The 19,995-nt window shown below is 39.7% G+C and overlaps 1 non-coding gene across 1 annotated transcript; it reads right to left on the bottom strand.

The window, feature by feature from the left end:
* Positions 1-19,341: 19,341 nt before the first annotated feature.
* On the bottom strand, positions 19,342-19,449 carry LOC130960007 (small nucleolar RNA R71). Its single transcript, XR_009078973.1, has one exon. It is a non-coding gene; the product is annotated as a small nucleolar RNA R71 (small nucleolar RNA).
* Positions 19,450-19,995: the final 546 nt, after the last annotated feature.

Here is a 19,995-nt window from a genome sequence, read left to right on the forward strand (position 1 = left end):
TCAACCTCTTCCTCTTGGTAGCTTTCTTCCAATTCAATCTCTTCTTCATTGTTTACCAAGGGCATGGGAGGTTGTGCTTCTTCTTCTTGAATCTCCATCTCTTGATCAACCTCTTCCAAGTCTTCAACCATGATATGCCTTGGAGGTTATACACCTGATAAACCCCATTTGTACGGTTTATCTTGTATTGATTTTAGGAGATTTTAACACCTTTTACCCGCATTTATTCAATTAATTAGCATGATTTTGTAATTGTTTCCTAATTTGTGCTTAGATGTGAAAACATACTTTTAGACCTTTAATTTGATGGTTTTTATTCACCTTTGATTCGTACTTATGGCGAGTTACTGGAAGCCAGGGAGAGGTTGGAGTCTGCTCAAGCTGATTATACCGAACTCCAGGGCCATCTCATGGGCAGTGTGACTGATGCCTATGAAAACCTGAAGGCTCAGGTTCGAGTTCTTACTCCCGAGCTCGACCTGACTCTCTTCAGTTTGGACAATACTGTGGAGGATGGTAAAATCGTCCCTACCCCTGATGAAGATGATGAAGAAGGTCCTCCCCCTGAGCCGCCAGTCAAAAGTTCTACTGCCCCGACTTCTTCAACTCCTGCTGCTGAGATCAGTCACCATGAGTCCGACCCCAATGTCTAGATCTTAAATCGGGATGATGGTACTGTGGATGTGACTCCTTTGAAGACCATTCCTCCTTCCACAACTCAGGGTGCTGTTGCTGTGGAGAGCTTGGCCCCTTGATAACTTATCTTTGATGTATTTTGTATAGCCTGGTCTGTGGGCTTTTAAACTCTGATTTTTTGTAATTGAGCCTGATGTGGTTTTGACACTTTAGTTGCTTTTCTTAGCAACTTTATTTAGGAAAAACAAATGCTTTCAAATTCTTGAGGTCGACTTTCGGGTGGCCTTCTGAGTCTTTATTATGTTTGCTTGCAACTTTTAGCACTTCCAGGAATCTTTAGAGTGTTGGAGTTTTGCTATCCAACCTCTTTTTGATTGCCTTTTGTGTTTCTTTGTTTCCTGCTTTAGTCGAAGTGACCTTTGAGGCTAGCTTTGTTTGTTTATTCTCATAGAATACTTTTTAAATCAATTTTGGTAAGGTCGTGGATTTTTGGGTCGAGCTGTGTCCCTTCTAGCGCACGCCTTCTGTTGGTCGACTTCCCTTGTCGCTCCTTCCCGAGTTATTTTTAGTAATCCATTTTTAATCAGGGCTGACCAGGCCTCTTTTTATGAATTACTTTTTATAACTTTGTCGCTTTGATTGGTCTAGTCTGACTTCTTCATAGTCGATCATTTCTAAGTTATTTCTAGTAATCTAGTAATCCATTTTTACTCATACCTCGTCAGGCCTCTTTCTATGGATTACTTTTTATAACCTTTGTCGCTTTTGTCAATTGGTCCGACTTTTTCGTGCCGGTCCATTCTAAGTTATTTTTAGCAATCCATTTTTCTCAGACCACGTCAGGCCTCTTTCTATGGATTACTTTTTATAACTTTTGTCGCTTTTGTCTATTGGTCCGATTTCGTCGTGCCGGTCCATTCTAAGTTATTTTTAGCAATCCATTTTTTCTTAGACCTCGTCAGGCCACTTTTTATGGATTACTTTTTATTACTTCTTACATTAATATATTTTTATCGCTTTTTCATCTTGCCGATTTTGTAGATATCAGGCGGTGAGTTTGGTTCTCACTTAGCCGCCCTTGTCGAAGTTGGGCGGTGAGTTAGGTTTTCACCTTGCCGACCTTTGTCGAAATTCAGACGATGAATTTGTTTTTCATTGTGATCGGGCGGTGAATTTGTTTTCACCTTGCCGACCTGTAGCTTCGTAATCTGGCGATGAAATTTTGCGTTCAGATTAATGCGTCTTGGTAGAGAGGCTTTGTAGAGAATTTGGGAAGTTTTATTCAAATAGAAAAATAGACATGTAGGCAAAAAATATATACATGTGGGTGCTTACCCTTCTAAGTCAGGTAATTTTGCAAATCTTGGCTTGGTGCATCGTTAAAAAACCTTTTCAGGAAAAAGAGTGCACCTTGTCCTAAGATCTTTTATTATCTCCTAACTATAATACCTTCTTAGGTTGCAGGCATTCCATGACCTTGGTAGATCTCGCCCCTCGAGTTCGAACACCCTATAGTAGCCTTTTCCTAGTACCTTTGTAACTCGGTAGGGTCCTTTCCAGTTAGTTGCTAGCTTTCCTTCTCTTAGTCGACCTGTTCCGATGTCATTTCGGATTAGGATGAGATCGTTGTTGGTGGAACTTCGCCGAACTACTCTCTGATTGTAACTTGAGGCCATTCGACGTTTTAATGCTTCCTTCCTGATCCGAGCTCTCTCTCGGATTTCTGGAAGTAGGTCAAGCTCTTCCCTTTGATTTTGGGAGTTGACCTCTTCATTATAGTGGATCATTCTGGGAGATCCTTCTTCGATCTCTACTGGGATCTTTGATTTTAACAGGGGTGTTGAAATCCCTCTCCTGTATAGGATGTTGTTTATGACGGTGTAGTGTTGTGCCTCCCGTTTTAGCCTCTTCGCCTCCTTCTTCTTTTTCTGGGCTCATCCAATTTTTTAGCTAAATATCGATCTAGTCATCACTCTTTTACCAATTTCTCTATGACATTTTTCAAGTCGAATCACTCGTTTGTAGGATGTTCATAGATTCGGTGGTATTCACAATATTCTGTCCGATTTCTCCTCCTTTTTTGCTTTTGATTGGACAAGGTGGGGGAATCTTCTCGGTGTGGCACACTTCTCGATAAACATCCATAAGAGACACCCGGAGAGGGGTGTAATTATGGTATTTCTTAGGCTTCTCTCCATGTTGATCTTCTTTTTTCTTAGACTCTTTATCCTTATCCCGGGAGGAGTAAGAGAATCCGGGTTTTGAGGTCTCTCCTAGCCGGGAATTTTCTTCCATGTTGATATACTTCTCTGCCCGTTCTTGCACTTTATTTAAAGATGTTGGGTATTTCTTTGATATGGAGTGACTGGCGGGCCCTTCTCACAAGCCATTGATGAAACCCATGATGGCTGCTTCTGTTGGTAGGCTTTGTATGTCCAGGCATACTTTGTTGAATCTTTCCATGTAGTTGCGAAGACTCTCCCAATTTCCTTGCTTGATCCCTAATAGGCTCGGGGCGTGTTTGGCTTTGTCCCTCGGGATAGAGAATTTGGCAAGAAATTTCTTGGCTAAGTCATCAAAACTTGTGATAGACCTAGGAGGCAAGCTGCCGAACCACTTAATCGCTGTCTTTTTCAAAGTTGTTGGGAAGGCCTTGCATCGAATAGCGTTTGAGGCGTCGGTGAGATACATTCTACTTCTGAAATTATTGAGATGATGGCTTGGATCAGAGGTACCGTCGTATGTGGTCAAGTCGGGAACTTTGAAATCCTTTGGAACTTTAGCTTTCATGATTTCTTTGGTGAAGGGATCTTGATCTTTGTGGGGGTTGTCACTGAGACCAATTTGAATGGTTTTGGATTTTAGATCTGCCTCGAGCTTTAGGAGCTTATCCTCTAGTTCTTGGTGTCGCCTCGTTTCTCTTTGCAAGTCCCTCTCGGCTTTTCATTGATGCTCGGCTTCTTTTTCGAGTTGTTGGAGACGGTTTTGTTGAGGTTGTAGTGCCTCCATGATCTATGTACTTGGCAAATTTTTCTCTTTATTTGGTGGAGATGCATCTTTTGGTATGGTGTCCACGTTCTTATGCGGCGTCCTGTTCTCTAGATCTGAGTCATGGTCGTTGTCAAGGTTGTCTGGCATGATGATGGGATGACTTCTAGGGTCCCCGGCAACGGCGCCAATGTTCCGAGAGTTACCTGAAACTGAAGGTCGATCTCGGATGAGATCTTTTGTGCTTGTCGGTGCTGCTATGTCTGACTTGTTGGATCTGGTGGAGCTGCTGATCCTTCATCGCCGGAGGGTGGTGGTGCCTGCAAGAGACTCCGATGCTTAAGTTAGCATGGGCTTTAAGCAGGTTTTTAGTGGAATCAGAGTATGAGTTATACCTGGGTGCTCTATTGTATTTATAATGGTGTAGAGTGACCTTTCTGGAGATAAGATAGTTATCTTATCTTATCTTTGAGTGAAGTCATCTTATCTTTAAGGGAAACCGCCTTTATCTTTCTAGGCTTTAGCTGCCTTTAGATTTGGGCTGGGTTCCTTCGTTTGGGCCCTCTTTGGGCTTCTCTGGCGATTTGGCCGAGCTCTTTGAGAAGAGGTCGGGAACTTCCGGACCTGAAGAGGTTGGTTGACTTGTCCTTTAATCAGCCCGGGTCATACAGCTCGACCCAGGGCATGAGCAGTGTCCCTTTGGTTTTTGTTTCTTTTCTGGAACTTTCGAAAATCTGTTCTTGTTTGCTTTCTTATTGTTTCGAATTCTTAAAATTTTTAAGTTTGGTGTCTTTTAGTGTTTCTCCTTTTAATTTTTTTGAATTTATTGTTAGTTATTTTCAAAATTTTTAAGTTTGGTGTCCCTTTTTGTTTTTCTCCTTTTTGAATTTAAAAAAAATTACTTTGAAACTCCTTCCTTTTTTAAGTCTTAAATTTTAAAAATTTTAGATAGGTTCTTGCATTCCTATTTTGGAATTTTCATTTTTATTATTGTCAATTTTACTTTAACTCATCTTATCTCTCTTTAGTACATCTCACCGAGAGCTCTCTATACTCTGACATAGAGGCCCCCACCTTTTCTTTGCTTTGCTTCTTGTTTGTGTACGTAGGAGCAAGAAGAATTCATTATTGACCCAATTGAGAGTGCACAACCAAGAAGAACTTTGGGGTCTTATACAGCCTCCAGCTACTCCTGACTTCTATGGAAGAAGTATTTGTGTACCATCTATTAGAGCAGCCAATTTAGAGCTCAACCCATAGCTAATTACTCTAGTGCAACAAAATTGCCAATTTTAGGGACTTTCGCAAGAAGAGCCCACGAAATTTCTTGCAGGCTTCCTGTAGATCTTTGACACAATATGAACCGACGGAGTAGACCAAGACGTTTACAGGCTACTACTTTTCCCGTTTGCTGTAAAAGGCAAAGCAAAGAGGTGGTTGGATGCTCAGCCCAAAGCAAGCTTGAACACATAGAATAAGCTGGTGGAAAAGTTTTTGAATTAATACTTTCCCCCAAAGAAGCTGACCTAGCTAAGACTGGACATTCAAGGCTTTAAATAAGGAGATAATGAATCTCTTCACGATGCTTGGGGGAGGTACAGGATAATGATGGGAAAATGTCCCACAGAAATATTCTCAGAGTGAGTAAAGCTGGACATTTTCTATTACAGACTCACAGACATAGCTCAAATGTCCCAAGATAACTCTGCTGGTGGTTTAATACATATGAAAAAGACAATTGAAGAAGCTCACGAACTCATAGAGACAGTCACCAGCAACCAATATCTCTACTCATCTGGTGAGACCTCAATGAGAAAAGAAGTCAAGATAGTGTCCACTGACTCTGCCACTTCGGAGCAAAGTGGATCATTAAGCCAGCAGCTACACTCTCTCATACAGCAATTGCTAAGCTTACAAAAAGTGTTACAGGAGACCCGAGCCTCCAACAAGAATATAGAAGCACAGTTGAGCCAAGCCAAACATCAACTGCCTGAACAAATAAGAAGTGGTAGGACCTTGAACACCCAACCTCAGAATAGTAAGAAGCAGGGGGAAAAGGAAACGGTAGAAGATGAACAAGCAGTAGTCTAAGGCACTGTCAGAGGCATTGGAGCAAAGTGGTTCATTAAGCCAACAGCTACACTCTCTCACACAGTAATTGCTAAGCTTACAAAAATTATTGCAAGAGACCTGAGCCTCCAACAAGAATATAAAAGCACAGTTGAGCTAAGCCAAACAGCAACTGCCTATCCAATTAAGGAGTGGCAGGACCTTGAACACCCAACCTCAGAACAGTAAGAAGCAAGGGGAAGAGAAAACGAAAGAGGATGAACAAGTAGCAGTCCAAGGCGCTGTCAGAGGTGTTGAATGCCCAGAAAGGGATGGCATTGGCATCCAACGCCCAGGAGGGGGCAACATTGCTGTTCAATGCCTCGAAAGGACCAGTAGTGGCGTTGAACGCCCAGATAGGAGAGGCCATGCATTTGCAAGTTCAGGGAACCCCTCTCCTTAGCAAGCTGGTAACCCTTATCTGGCACTATGGACACTCACCCTGCACCACTCAGAACGCATAAGTACAAGACCAAGATACCATTTCTTCAAAACTCCGTCAAGCAGAAAAAGTTAAGCAGTTTGCTGGGTTTGCAGATTACCTCAAGACACTGGAGATTAATATCCCATTTGAAGAAGCCCTTGAATAAATACCCTCCTATGCCAAGTTTATGAAGGACATATTATGTTACAAAAAGGAATGGAGGGAGGTAGAGACAGTCTTCCTTAATGAATAATGTAGTGCAGTCATCCAGAGGACCCTACCGGAGAAATTTCAGGACCCTGGGAGTTTTGTTATACCGTACACCCTCGGAGACAGTTGTACAAGGACAGCCCTTTGTGATCTTGGAGCGAGCATCAACCTAATGCCTTCATCACTAATAAAGAAACTTGGGATCCAAGAAGTTAAGCCTACCCACATATGCCTTCAGCTTGCTGATGGCTCTATCAAGTTCCCATCAGGAGTGGTGAAAGACATGATTGTGAAGGTTAGACCTTTTTCATTTCCCATATATTCATGGTATTGGGTATGGAAGAACATAAGAATGCATCCATAATTTTAGGGAGGCCTTTTCTGGCTACAAGAAGGACCATCATTGATATGCAGAAAGGGGAAGTGACACTGAGAGTTGATGAGGACAAATTCGTACTGAATGCTGTCAAGGCCATGCAGTACTCTGACACTCCAGAGAAACACATGAGGATTGATATCATCGACCCCCTGGTGGAAGAGGTACATGCAATTGAGAGACTCTTGAAGGAGCTGGATGACATCCTTGAGGATGCCACGCCTGACATGGAGGCACCAGAAGAACACGAGGAGTCGTTAAAAGCTCCTAAAGTAGAAGATGGACCTCCCAAGCTCGAGCTCAGGTCGTTGCCATCATCCTTGAAATACGTGTTTCTAGGAGATAGTGACACTTATCCAGTAATCATAAGCTCTGCTCTAGAGCCGCAGAAAGAACAATCATTTATTCAAGTGCTGAAGAACACAAAACAGCTCTCGAATGGACCATAAGTGACTTAAAGGAAATCAGTCCAACTCGGTGTATGCACAAGATCAGGCTCGAGGAAGATGCTAAATTAATGGTGCAATGACAAAGGCAACTAAATCCGGCTATAAAGAAAGTGGTCTAAAAAGAAGTCACAAAATTGTGGAAGGCTAGGATTATCTATCCCATTTTAGATAGTCCTTGGGTAAGTCCTGACCAAGTTGTACACAAGAAAGGAGGGATAACAGTGGTCCACAATGAAAAGAATGAAATGATCCCTACAAGGACAGCTACATGATGGCGTCTGTGCATTGAATATAGGAGACTCAACCACACCACAAGAAAAGATAATTTTCTTTACCATTCATAGACCAGATGTTAGAGCGCCTAGCTGGGCATGCATTCTACTCTTTCCTGGATGGCTACTCAAGCTACAATCAAATTACAGTGGATCCTCAAGACCAAGAAAAGATAGCATTCACATGCCCATATGGAGTGTTTGCCTACAGGAGGATGCCATTTGGCCTCTGCAATGTACCTGCAACCTTTCAGAGGTGTGTGTTCTCCATTTTCTCAGATATAGTTCAGAAATTCCTTGAAGTATTCATGGATGATTTCTCTGTCTTTGGTGATTCCTTTGATTCCTGCCTTAACCATATAGCCCTAGTTCTGAAACAATGCCAAGAAACAAATCTGGTTTTAAACTGGGAAAAATGCGACTTCATGGTGACCGAAGGAATTGTTCTTGGACATCGGATTTTGAACAAGGGAATAGAGGTTGATAAGGCTAAGGTGGAAGTAATTGAACGATTACCACCACCTACTAATGTTAAGGCAATGGGAAGCTTCTTAAAACATGCAAGATTCTACATGAGGTTTATAAAGATTTCTCCAAAATTGTAAACCCCTGTGCAATCTCTTGGCCACTGACACTCCTTTTTGTTTTTGACAAGGATTGCCTGCATGCTTTTGAAACTCTAAAGGCAAAGCTTATCTTTGCACCCAACTGGAACATGCCATTCGAACTGATGTGCGATGCCAGCGATTATGCCACTGGTGCAATTTTGGGGCAGAGACATGATAAGCTCATGCACTCATTTATTATGCCAGTCACATTCTAAATGACGCGCAAAGGAACTATACCACCATGGAGAAGGAATTACTTGTAGTGGTCTATGTCATTGATAAATTCAGATCATATTTAATTGGCTCTAAGGTCAATGTCTATACTGACCATGCCGCTCTCAAGTACCATCTAGACAAGCAGGATTTGAACCAAGATTGATAAGATGGGTATTGCTCTTTCAAGAATTTGACATAGGGATCCGGGACAAAAAAGGATCAGAAAATCAGGTGGCTGACCATTTTTCCCAAATTGAACCTGCAGCAGGGACATCCCCTCACACTACTGAAGTATCCGAGACCTTCCCTGATGAGTAACTCTTTGAAATACGCAAAGCACCTTGGTTTCTGACATTGCAAATTACAAGGCTATAAGATTCATCCCCAAGGAATGCAGTAAGCAACAAGTTCGAAAAGTCATACATGATGCTAAGTACTACTTGTGGGATGAACCATATCTTTTTAAAAGGTGCTCAGACAGTATAATCTGCCATTATGTGCCCGAAGAAGAAACACAGTAGATTTTCTGGCACTGTCATGCATTACAGTATAGAGGTCATTTTGGAAGTGAGCGAACAGCCACCAAGGTCCTTCAGAGAAGCTTCTACTGGCCATCGCTCTTCAAGGATTCCCGGGAGTTTGTCCGCAATTGTGACAACTGTCAGCGAGTTGGGAACCTCCCTCACAATCATGAAATGCCACAATAAGTGATTTTGGAAGTTGAGCTATTTGATGTATGGGGCATTGATGAGCGGATAATTTATACGCTTTTTGGCATTGTTTTTAGTATGTTTTTAGTATGTTTTAGTTAGTTTTTATTATATTTTTATTAGTTTTTAGTTAAAATTCACTTTTCTGGGCTTTACTATGAGTTTGTGTGTTTCTGTGATTTCAGGTATTTTCTGGCTGAAATTGAGGGACCTGAGCAAAAATCTGATTCAAAGGCTGAAAAGTGATTGTAGTTTGCCAACAAGGCTCTGTTTTTTTATTATGGAACGAAGGAGGTGAAGCTATTAGACCAAAGCACACGGTGTCACACAGGAAGGAAATGGGATGACTGATTGATGGATAGGTGAAAATATTATACTCCTGAATACAACTTGGTTCTCCCAGGATTTAAGAAAACTTCCACCAAAGTACCCCTCAATATGAGTTCACCTGGTACTAGCAGCTTTATCGGGGAATTTCCCATCTCAGTAGGAGCTTTCCAAAGGACTGCAGATGCTGTTGGATTCTGACCTCCCTGCACTCGAAGTGGATTTTCTGGAGCTACATGAGCCCAATTAGCGCGCTCTCAATTGCGTTGGAAAGTAGACATCCTGGGCTTTCCAGCAATGTATAATAGTCCATACTTTGCCCGAGATTTGATGGGCCAAACCGGCGTTGCAAATCAGCTTCAGAATTTCCGGCGTTTAACGCCGGAACTGGCACAAAAATTGGAGTTAAACGCCCAAACTGGTACAAAAGCTGGCGTTTAACTCCAGGAAAGTCTCTACATATGAAAGCTTCAATGCTCAGCCCAAGCACACACCAAGTGGACCCCGAAAGTGGATTTTTACGTCATTTACTCATTTCTGTATATCCTAGGTTACTAGTTCAATATAAATAGGACTTTTTGCTATTGTATCTGTACCTCATGACACTTTACATGTTTCATATTGTACCTTCTATGGCATGAGTCTCTAAACCCCATAGTTGGGGGTGAGGAGCTCTGCTGTGTCTTGATGGATTAATGCAATTACTACTGTTTTTCATTCAATCATGCTTGCTTCTATTCTAAGATATCACTTGTTCCTAAACTTGATGAATGTGATGATCCGTGACACTGATCATCATTCTCACCTATGAACGTGTACCTGACAACCACCTCCGTTCTACCTTAGATTGAGTGGATATCTCTTGGATTCCTTAATCAGAATCTTCGTGGTATAAGCTAGAATAATTTGGCGGCCTTTCTTGAGAATCCGAAAAGTTTAAACCTTGTCTGTGGTATTCTGAGTAGGATTCAGGGATTGAATGGCTGTGACGAGCTTCAAACTCACGATTGTGGGGCGTTAGTGATAGACGCAAAAGAATCACTACATTCTATTCCGACATGATCGAGAACCGACAGATGAATAGTCGTGCTGTGACAGAGCGCGTTGAACATTTTCACTAAGAGGATAGGAGGTAGCCATTGACAACAGTGAAACCCTACATACAGCTTGCCATGGAAGGAGTCTTGCGTGTATGAAGAAGAAGACAGTAGGAAAGCAGAGATTCAGAAGATAGAGCATCTCCAAAACCTCAACCTGTTCTCCATTACTGCAAAACAAGTATTTATTTCATGTTCTTCTACTTTTCATAATTAAACCTGAGAATTATTGATATCCTGATTGAGAGTTACAAGATAACCATAGCTTTCTTCAAGCCGACAATCTCCGTGGGATCGACCCTTACTCACGTAAGGTATTACTTGGACGACCCAGTGCACTTGCTGGTTAGTTGTACGGAATTGCAAAAGTGTAATTGCAATTTCGTGCACCAAGTTTTTGGTGCCGTTGCCGGGGATTGTTCGAGTTTGGACAACTGACGGTTTATCTTTTGCTTAGATTAGGACTGTTTTATTTTTGTTGGTTTAGAGTCTTTTATTTGAGTTTAGTTTCATATTTTAAGTTTGGTGTCAATTGCATGCTTTTGTTTTCTTTTAATTTTTCAAATTTGCATGTTCTTAGTCCTTTCTTGATCTTTAAAAATTCTAAGTTTGGTGTCTTCTTTGTGTTTTCCTTTAGGTTTTCAAAATTTGTGTGTGATTTTCTAAAATTTCTAAGTTTGGTGTCTTCTTTGTATTTTCCTTTAAATCTTCGAAATTTTGCATTAATTTTCAAAATCATATCTTTTTCAAAATAATTTTCAATCATATCTTTTTAATTGCTAATTCCAAAATCTTTTTAATTAATTAATCTAGTTTTCAATTTGCTTTGATTTTATTTTCTTTTAGTTTTCGAAATTTTATTTTCTTTTATTTTCTATTTTATTTTATTATTTTCGGTCATTCCTAATTAAAAAAAAAATTTATACTTTACTTGTGAATCCATATCATATTCCCTTTCTCCATCATGGACCTGAGTGGAATTGAGCAGTCTAGAAGGACTTTGGGATCATATGCTAACCCCATTATAGCTGCATATAGGAGTAGCATCTGTATACCTCCCATTAAAGCAAGTAGCTTTGAGCTAAATCCTCAATCATTATCATGGTACAGCAAAATTGCCAGTATTCCGATCTTTCACAGGAAGAACCTACTGAGTTTCTGACACAGTTCTTAAAATTTCTGACACAGTACGTGATAAAGAGGTGGATCAGGATGTCTACAGATTATTACTGTTTCCATTTGCTGTAAAAGATCAAGCTAAGAGGTGGTTGAATAACCAACCCACAGCAAGTATAAAAACATGGAGACAGTTATCAGACAAATTCCTGAATCAATTTTACCCTCCAAAAAGGATGACACAGCTGAGACTGGACATCCAAGGCTTTAAAAAAGAGGATCATGAATCCCTTTATAATGCCTGGGAGAGGTATAGAGGTATGCTAAGGAAATGCCCCTCTGAAATGTTTTCAGAGAGGGTACAGTTAGACATCTTCTACTATGGGCTTACAGAAAAAGCTTAGATGTCTCTAGACCACTCAACTGGTGGATCTATACGTATGAGAAAGACGATTGAAGAGGCTCAAGAGCTCATAGATACAGTTGCTAGAAATCAACATCTATACTCAAGCAATGAGTCCTCTACAAAAGAAGAAACTATGGCAGTAGCTACTGATCCTAATCCTCAAGAATAGATTATTGAGCTTAATCAGCAATTACTTCTAATGACAAAACAGTTAGCAGAGTTAAAGAGATACTCCAAGAAACTAAAATTGCTAACAAAACATAGAATCACAGTTGAATCAGACAAAATAGCAGTTATCTAAACAGATAACAGAAGAATGCCAAGCAGTTCAACTGAGGATTGGGAAGACATTGAATAACACTGCTCAAAGTGGCAAAAAGCCAAGAAAGGAACAACTGACAGAGGATAACCAAAACACTGCCCAAAATCTCTCTGAGGACAGTAAGAACCCAGAGAGGAATACTCCTGGCGTTCAAACACCAGAAAGGGGGGAAAAGTTGGCGTTAAACGCCCATTCCTCACCCAGTCCTGGCGTTCAAACGCCAATGAGGAATCAGACACATGAGAGTGCTGATAGTATTGATAAACCCCATTTGTAGGGTTTATCTTGTGCTTGATTTAGGGGATTTTATAACCTTTTACCCACATTTATCCATTGAAATAGCATGGTATTATAACTTCTCCTTTAATTGTGCTTAAGAGTGAAAACATGCTTTTTAGGTCTTAAAATAAATAAATTTAATTCACCTTGATTCCATTAGATGCCTTGATATGTTTGTTAAGTGATTTAAGGTTTAGGAGGCAAAGATGAATCAAGGGAATGAAGAAAGAAAGCATGAAAAGTTGGAGAACTCATGAAGAAATGAAAGAACCGGAAAGTTGTCAAGCCGACCTCTTCGTACTTAAATGACCATAACTTGAGCTACAGAGATCCAAATGATACGGTTCCAGTTGGGTTGGAAAGCTAACATTCGGGGCTTCAAAAAGATATAAGATTTGCTATGGTTAAATCATGCATGGTGACGCGTACGCGTATAGTACGCGCACGCACGTTGCTGCCACCTGGTTCACTTAAAGCAAAACGTGGCCAGCGAATTTTAAAGCCTTGTGGGCCCAATCCAACTCATTTCTGATGCTATTTAACCCAAGGACTGAAGAGGGAAACACATGTTAGTTACCATTAGTCATAGTTTAGTTTTAGAACTAGTTTCTAGAGAGAGAAGCTCTCACTTCTCTCTAGGATTAGGATTAGGATTAGGTTTAGTTCTTAGATCTAGATTTTAATTCATCTTCTTCTACTTCTATCTTCTCAATTCCTTGTTGTTACATTCATTCTTCTTCCATTCTTTTGTTGTAATTTTCTTTATGTTGTTCTTGTGTTTGTTGTAGATCTACTTTTGTTTCTTCTACTCTCTTTCAATTCAATCAAGGTAATTCATAATAAATGTGTTTCTCTTGATTTGTTGTTGTTAATTCCTTGCAATTGAGTAGTGTAGATTTACTTTTCTTGCAATTTTACTATGCTTTCCTTTATGCCTTCCAAGTATTTGATGAATGCTTGGTTGGATTTTAGAGTAGAATTTTATACTCTTGGCTTGGAAAGGTAACTTAGGAACTCTTGAGTTACTAATGTCCAAGTAATTGATGATTGGGATCCATTGACTCTAGTTCTCACTAATTGAATTAGTGGAGAGTTAGGACTTATGGACTAGGATTGATAAAGCTCATTTGACTTTCCTTTACTACTAGTTGGAGGATGATTTAATGAGATTAATCCTTGCCAATTCTCATATTGTGGTTAGTGATTAGGATAGAGATCCTTGACCACCAACCCTTGCCAAGACCCTTTTAGCCATTAGTTTACTTTCTTGCCATTTATCTTTCATGCCTCTTATCAAAACCCCAAAAATAACTCATAACCAATAACAAGATACTTTATTGTAATTCCTAGGGAGAACGACCCGAGGTTTGAATACTTCGGTTTATAAATTTTAGGTGTTTGTTTTAGTGACAAACAACTTTTTGTATGAAAGGATTAGTGATTGGTTTAGAAACTATACTTGCAACGAGAATACATTTGTGAATTCTAAACCGTCAAAAATCCAATCATCAAAATGGCGCCGTTGCCGGAGAATTGCAATGGTGTTATGTTATTGGTTATTGTACATATGTGAATAGTGTGAATATCTTGCTTTTATGCTTTGTTTGATATTTGTAGAATTTTGTTTCTCTTATTTTCTATTAGCTTTTGATTTTTGTTTTCTCTTTTCACCATGAATTCTCATTTGGCTATGAGTATGATTACAACTATGTTGTAGGAGATGTGAATTTCAATGACAACATGCATCAAGGATGGGACAACCAAAGGTGGGAGGAGCCATATGCATATGATCACTCTTCATGGCAACAACCTCCACCAATGCACTATGAAGAAGAGTCATTTTATGATGCATACCAATCCAATGGCTATTGTGAATCTCCTTGTGACTTTCAAAAACCACCACCATATGCCTATGAATCATATCTTCAACATGATCATTAACTATACTCACAAGCCTCTTTTCACCAAATACCTCCATATGACTCTAATCCTTATCCACCACACCAACCACCTTTGAACCATATGAGACATACATGGAATCACAATTCCAAGATTACTACTCCCAAGAACCACCTCAATACACCACCACCTTATCAAGAAGAACCACCTTCCTATAATGAACCCTTTCTCCAAGACAATGAACCCTCTTATCCACTCCAATCCTCAATGGATGAAATCCTTAGCCTATACTTTAAGGGCAAGGAGAAATGCAAAGGGAGACACTAGAATTTATGGCTACATTGGCCAAGGTAGTAAGCATTTTAGCCTCCCAATGCTTGAGCACTCAAATCACTCCCATGGTCACATGTGGAGAATCGATTAAAGAGCATAGCATGAAGGAGAGATTGGAAACTCCGGTGAAAAATGAGGAATGCTACTTTGTGTTAGAACAATTGGAGGAACCTATGACCATTGAAGAAAAGGAAGAAGTGTTTGAAGACTTAGGAGATGCGGAACCTCCATGGGGACCTAGAGTATATAAAACTCCTCCAAGAAGATTGAAGTTGATGTTGAGGAGGAATGTGCACAACCTCCGAGGCATATTCTATATGAAGACTTGGAGAGAATGAAGCAAGAATTGAGTTCCCTTGGTGATGAAGATCATGCATCCAATCTTCTTGGTGAAGAATCCTTTGAATTTGAAGAACCTTCTCCCAATGAATTTAAAAGTGATGTGGAGGTAGATTTCTCTCAACCTCCCATTTATGACTTGAGTGATGAAGAAGAGTTAGAGGAAGTTGATGAACAAAGGATTGAGAATGAAGAAGTTTATGAAGAGGTGGAGATTGACAAAGAAGCAAACAATGGAGTAGAGCTTGCAAGCACATTGGAGACACCTCTCCCCAAGCCACCACCATCCATTCTCTCATTCAAGTGGGTAAATTCCTTATACTTAAGCTTTGTTATCCCCCTTGAATATGGTTTTCTTGAGACGGATGGTCAACTTAAAAAAATTAGTGGCTTTAAGAGTAAAAAGGAGATGGTTAGTGGTTGGAAGCATTATTCTAGGTTCACTATGGTCACATGTCCAAAGCTTGATAGCAAAGGTTGGTGTATAACTAGAGTACATGGGTCTAGAAGGATGTTTGGTCACTTTGTTGAGAATTCACCTTGCTCACCACTGATGAGCGGATAATTTGTACCTTTTTGGCATTGTTTTTAGTATGTTTTTGGTAGTTTTAGTTGAGTTCTTAGTATATTTTTATTAGTTTTTAGTTAAAATTCACTTTTCTGGACTTTACTATGAGTTTGTGTGTTTTTCTGTGATTTTAGGTATTTTCTGGCTGAAATTGAAGGACCTGAGCAAAAATCTGATTCAGAGACTGAAAAGGAATGCAGATGCTGTTGGATTCTGACCTCCCTGCACTCGAAGTGGATTTCTGGAGCTACAGAAGCCCAATTGGCGCGCTCTCAACGGCGTTGGAAAGTAGACATCCTGGGCTTTCCAGCAATATATGATAGTCCATACTTTGCCCAAGATTTGATGGCCCAAACCGGCGTTCAAAGTCACCCTCAAGAATTCCAGCGTTAAACGCCGGAACTGGCACCTAGATGGGAGTTAAACGCCCAAACTGGCATAAAAGCTGGCGTTTAACTCCAAGAAGAGTCTCTACACGAAAATGCTTCATTGCTCAGCCCAAGCACACACCAAGTGGGCCCGGAAGTGGATTTTTATGTCATTTACTCATCTATGTACACCTTAGGCTACTAGTTCCTATAAGTAGGACCTTTTACTATTGTATTTTCATCTTCTGATCATCTTCTGATCTTTGGAACCTTTTTCTTTAGATCTTTTGATCACTTTGGGAGGCTGGTCTCATGGCCATGCCTAGACCTTGTTCTTATGTATTTTCAACGGTGGAGTTTCTACACACCATAGATTAAGGTGTGGAGCTCTGCTGTACTCGAGTATTAATGCAATTACTATTGTTCTTCTATTCAATTCCGCTTGTTCCTTGTCCAAGATATTCATTCGCACTCAAGAACTTGATGAATATGATGATTATGTGACGATCATCATCATTCTCACTTATGAACAAAGTGACTGACAACCACTTCTGTTCTACAAGCAACCAAGGCTCTAGTGTTTATCTCTTGGATTCTTTAACCGGAATCTTCGTGGTATAGGCGAGAACTGATGGTGGCATTCAAGAGAATCCGGAAGGTCTAACCTTGTCTGTGGTATTCTGAGTAGGATTCAATGATTGAATGACTGTGACGTGCTTCAAACTCCTAGCAGGCGGGGCGTTAGTGACAGACGCAAAAGAATCAATGGATTCTATTTCGGCCTGACCGAGAACCGACAGCTGATTAGCCATATGCTGTGACAGAGCATAGGAACATTTTCACTGAGAGGATGGGAGGTAGCCACTGACAACGGTGAAACCCTTGCATAAGCTTGCCATGGAAAGGAGTAAGAAGGATTGGATGAAGACAGTAGGAAAGCAGAGAGACGGAAGGGAAGGCATCTTCATACGCTTATCTGAAGCTCTCACCAATGATATACATAAGTATCTCTATCTTTATCTTTATGTTTTATTCATCATCTATACCCATTTGAGTCTGCTGACTAAGATTTACAAGGTGACCATAGCTTGCTTCATACCAACAATCTCCGTGGGATCGACCCTTACTCGCGTAAGGTTTATTACTTGGACGACCCAGTGCACTTGCTGGTTAGTTGTGCGAAGTTGTAGTGATCACAATTTCGTGCACCAAGTTTTGGCGCCGTTGCCGGGGATTGTTCGAGTATGGACAACTGACGGTCATCTTGTTGCTTAGATTAGGCATTTTTCTTCAGAGTTCTTAAGAATGAATTATAGTGTTTCAAGGTGATGTTCTTATCATCACCAAAGCTGATTGATTCTCATCAATTTAGCTCTTGAATGCAATGTCCTGCTGAAGCTTGGCCGGCCATGTCTAATTTCTTTAGACTAAAGCTTTAGACTAACATTGCATGATTCCTGGAATTCTCATTAAGAATTTTGATACCTTTATTTTCCTTTTCACTTAATTTTCGAAAAAGCACAAAAAATTTACAAAATCATAAAATCCAAAAATATGTCTTGTTTGAGTCTAGAGTCTCATCTTAAGTTTAGTATCAATTGCATGTTTTGTTCTTATTGCATTCATGCATGTGTCCTCATTGATCTTCAAGTTGTTCTTGATGATTTCCTTGTTTTGATCTTTGAATTCTATTGACTTGAGTGTTTTGTTATATGCATTCTCATTTGTTAGTGTCAATGGTATACAAACTGCTAAGTTTGGTGTCTTGCATGCATTATTATTTGATTTTAGTTGCATTTTGATTATTCCTTATAATTAAAAATCCAAAAATATTTTTAATTTGTGTCTTTTCAAGTCAATAATACAGAGAATTGAAGATTCAGAACATACTGCAGAGGAATCACACAGAAAAAGCTGGGCATTCAAAAATGCCCAGTGAAGAAGACAGACTGGCGTTTAAACGCCAGCCAGGGTGCCTGGCTGGGCGTTTAACGCCCAAAAGGGTAGTAGTTTGGGCGTTAAACGCCAGAATGTGCACCATTCTGGGCGTTTAACGCCAGGATGGCACAAGGGGGAGGATTTTGTTTTCAAATCAATTTTTTTCAAGTTTTCAAAGTTTTTCAAAATCAAATCTTTTTCAAATCATATCTTTTCAATCAAATGTTTTCAAAATCAATTTCTTTCTTTTTTCAAAGATACTTACTAACAATTAATGATTTGATTGAACATTTCAAGTATGTTGCCTTTTCTGTTGAGAGAGGTTTAATGTTTAAATCATATCTTTCTTGTTAGGCAAGTCATTAATTTTTAAAAATCAAATCTTTTTAAAAATGTTTTTCAAATCATATCTTCTCAATCACATCTTTTTAAAAGCATAACTTTTCAATCATATCTTTTTAATCACATCTTTTTCAAAATAGTTTTCAATCATATCTTTTTAATTTCTAATTTCAAAATCTTTTTCAAAAATCACTTGATTTCTTTTCCACTTTGAGTTTTCGAAAATTATCAATCAATTTTTCAAAATGTTTTCAAAATCTTTTTAATTAATTTTCGAAAACTCTCTTCCCCTCTTCTCACATCCTTCTATGGAGTATCACTCCTTCTCAATGCACAATTCGAACTCTATCTGATTAAGTTCGAATTCTTCTACCTCTTTCTTCTATTTTTCTGTTCTTCTGACACCTCAAGGAATCTCTATACTGTGACATAGAGGATTCCACATTTTCTTGTTTTCTTCTCTTTCATATGAGCAGGAGCAGAGACAAAGGCATTCTTGTTGAAGCTGACCCTGAACCTAAGAGGACCTTGAAGCAAAAGCTAAGAGAAGCTAAGGCACAACTCTGTAGAGGACCTAACCGAATTCTTCAAAGAAGAAGAACCCATGGCAGCCGAAAACAACAACAATGCCAACAATGCAAGGAAGGTGCTGGGTGACTTTATTGCACCTACTCCCGACTTTTATGGGAGAAGCATCTCTATCCCTGCCATTGGAGCAAACAACTTTGAGCTTAAGCCTCAATTAGTTTCTCTGATGCAACAGAATTGCAAGTTCCATGGACTTCCATTGGAAGATCCTCATCAGTTCTTAGCTGAATTCTTGCAAATCTGTGACACTGTCAAGACTAATGGGGTTGACCTTGAGGTCTACAGACTTATGCTATTCCCTTTTGCTGTAAGAGACAGAGCTAGGATATGGTTGGACTCACAACCTAAAGAAAGCCTGGACTCTTGGGAAAAGCTAGTCAATGCCTTCTTGGCAAAGTTCTTTTCACCTCAAAAATTGAGTAAGCTTAGAGTGGAAGTCCAAACCTTCAGACAGAAGGATGGAGAATCCCTCTATGAAGCTTGGGAAAGATACAAACAATTGATCAGAAAGTGTCCATCTGATATGCTTTCTGAATGGAGCATCATAGGTATTTTCTATGATGGTCTCTCTGAACTATCCAAGATGTCTTTGAATAGCTCTGCTGGAGGATCTCTTCATCTGAAGAAGACGCCTACTGGTGGACGAAATTATGATTCTTGATTAGCGGCTCCTTGGCATGTGCAAAAAAAATTAAACTAACTCAACTGACTGATTACTTCCTTTTCACAATTCCGTTCAACTAACCAGCAAGTGTACTGGGTCGTCCAAGTAATACCTTACGTGAGTAAGGGTCGAATCCATAGAGATTATTGGTTTGAAGCAATCAATATTTATTTTATTAATCTTAGTTAGGATGTCAACAAGGATTATTTGGATTAAAAGTGAAATTACTAGATTTGATTATAAAATAAAAGAGGGAACAATGTTACTTGAGCAATAGAGTTATTTGTTTGTAAAGGATTGTGGAATATGTTGGAGTTCTGGAGATGCTTTGTCCTTTGATTTCAACTCTTCCTTGAATTCCTCTTCTCACACGCAGGTTCCTTCCATGGCAAGCTCTATGTAGGGTGTCAC

Source organism: Arachis stenosperma, unplaced genomic scaffold, assembly GCF_014773155.1.
Source record: "Arachis stenosperma cultivar V10309 unplaced genomic scaffold, arast.V10309.gnm1.PFL2 arast.V10309.gnm1.Scaffold_100029, whole genome shotgun sequence".
Taxonomy (NCBI): Eukaryota; Viridiplantae; Streptophyta; class Magnoliopsida; order Fabales; family Fabaceae; genus Arachis; species Arachis stenosperma.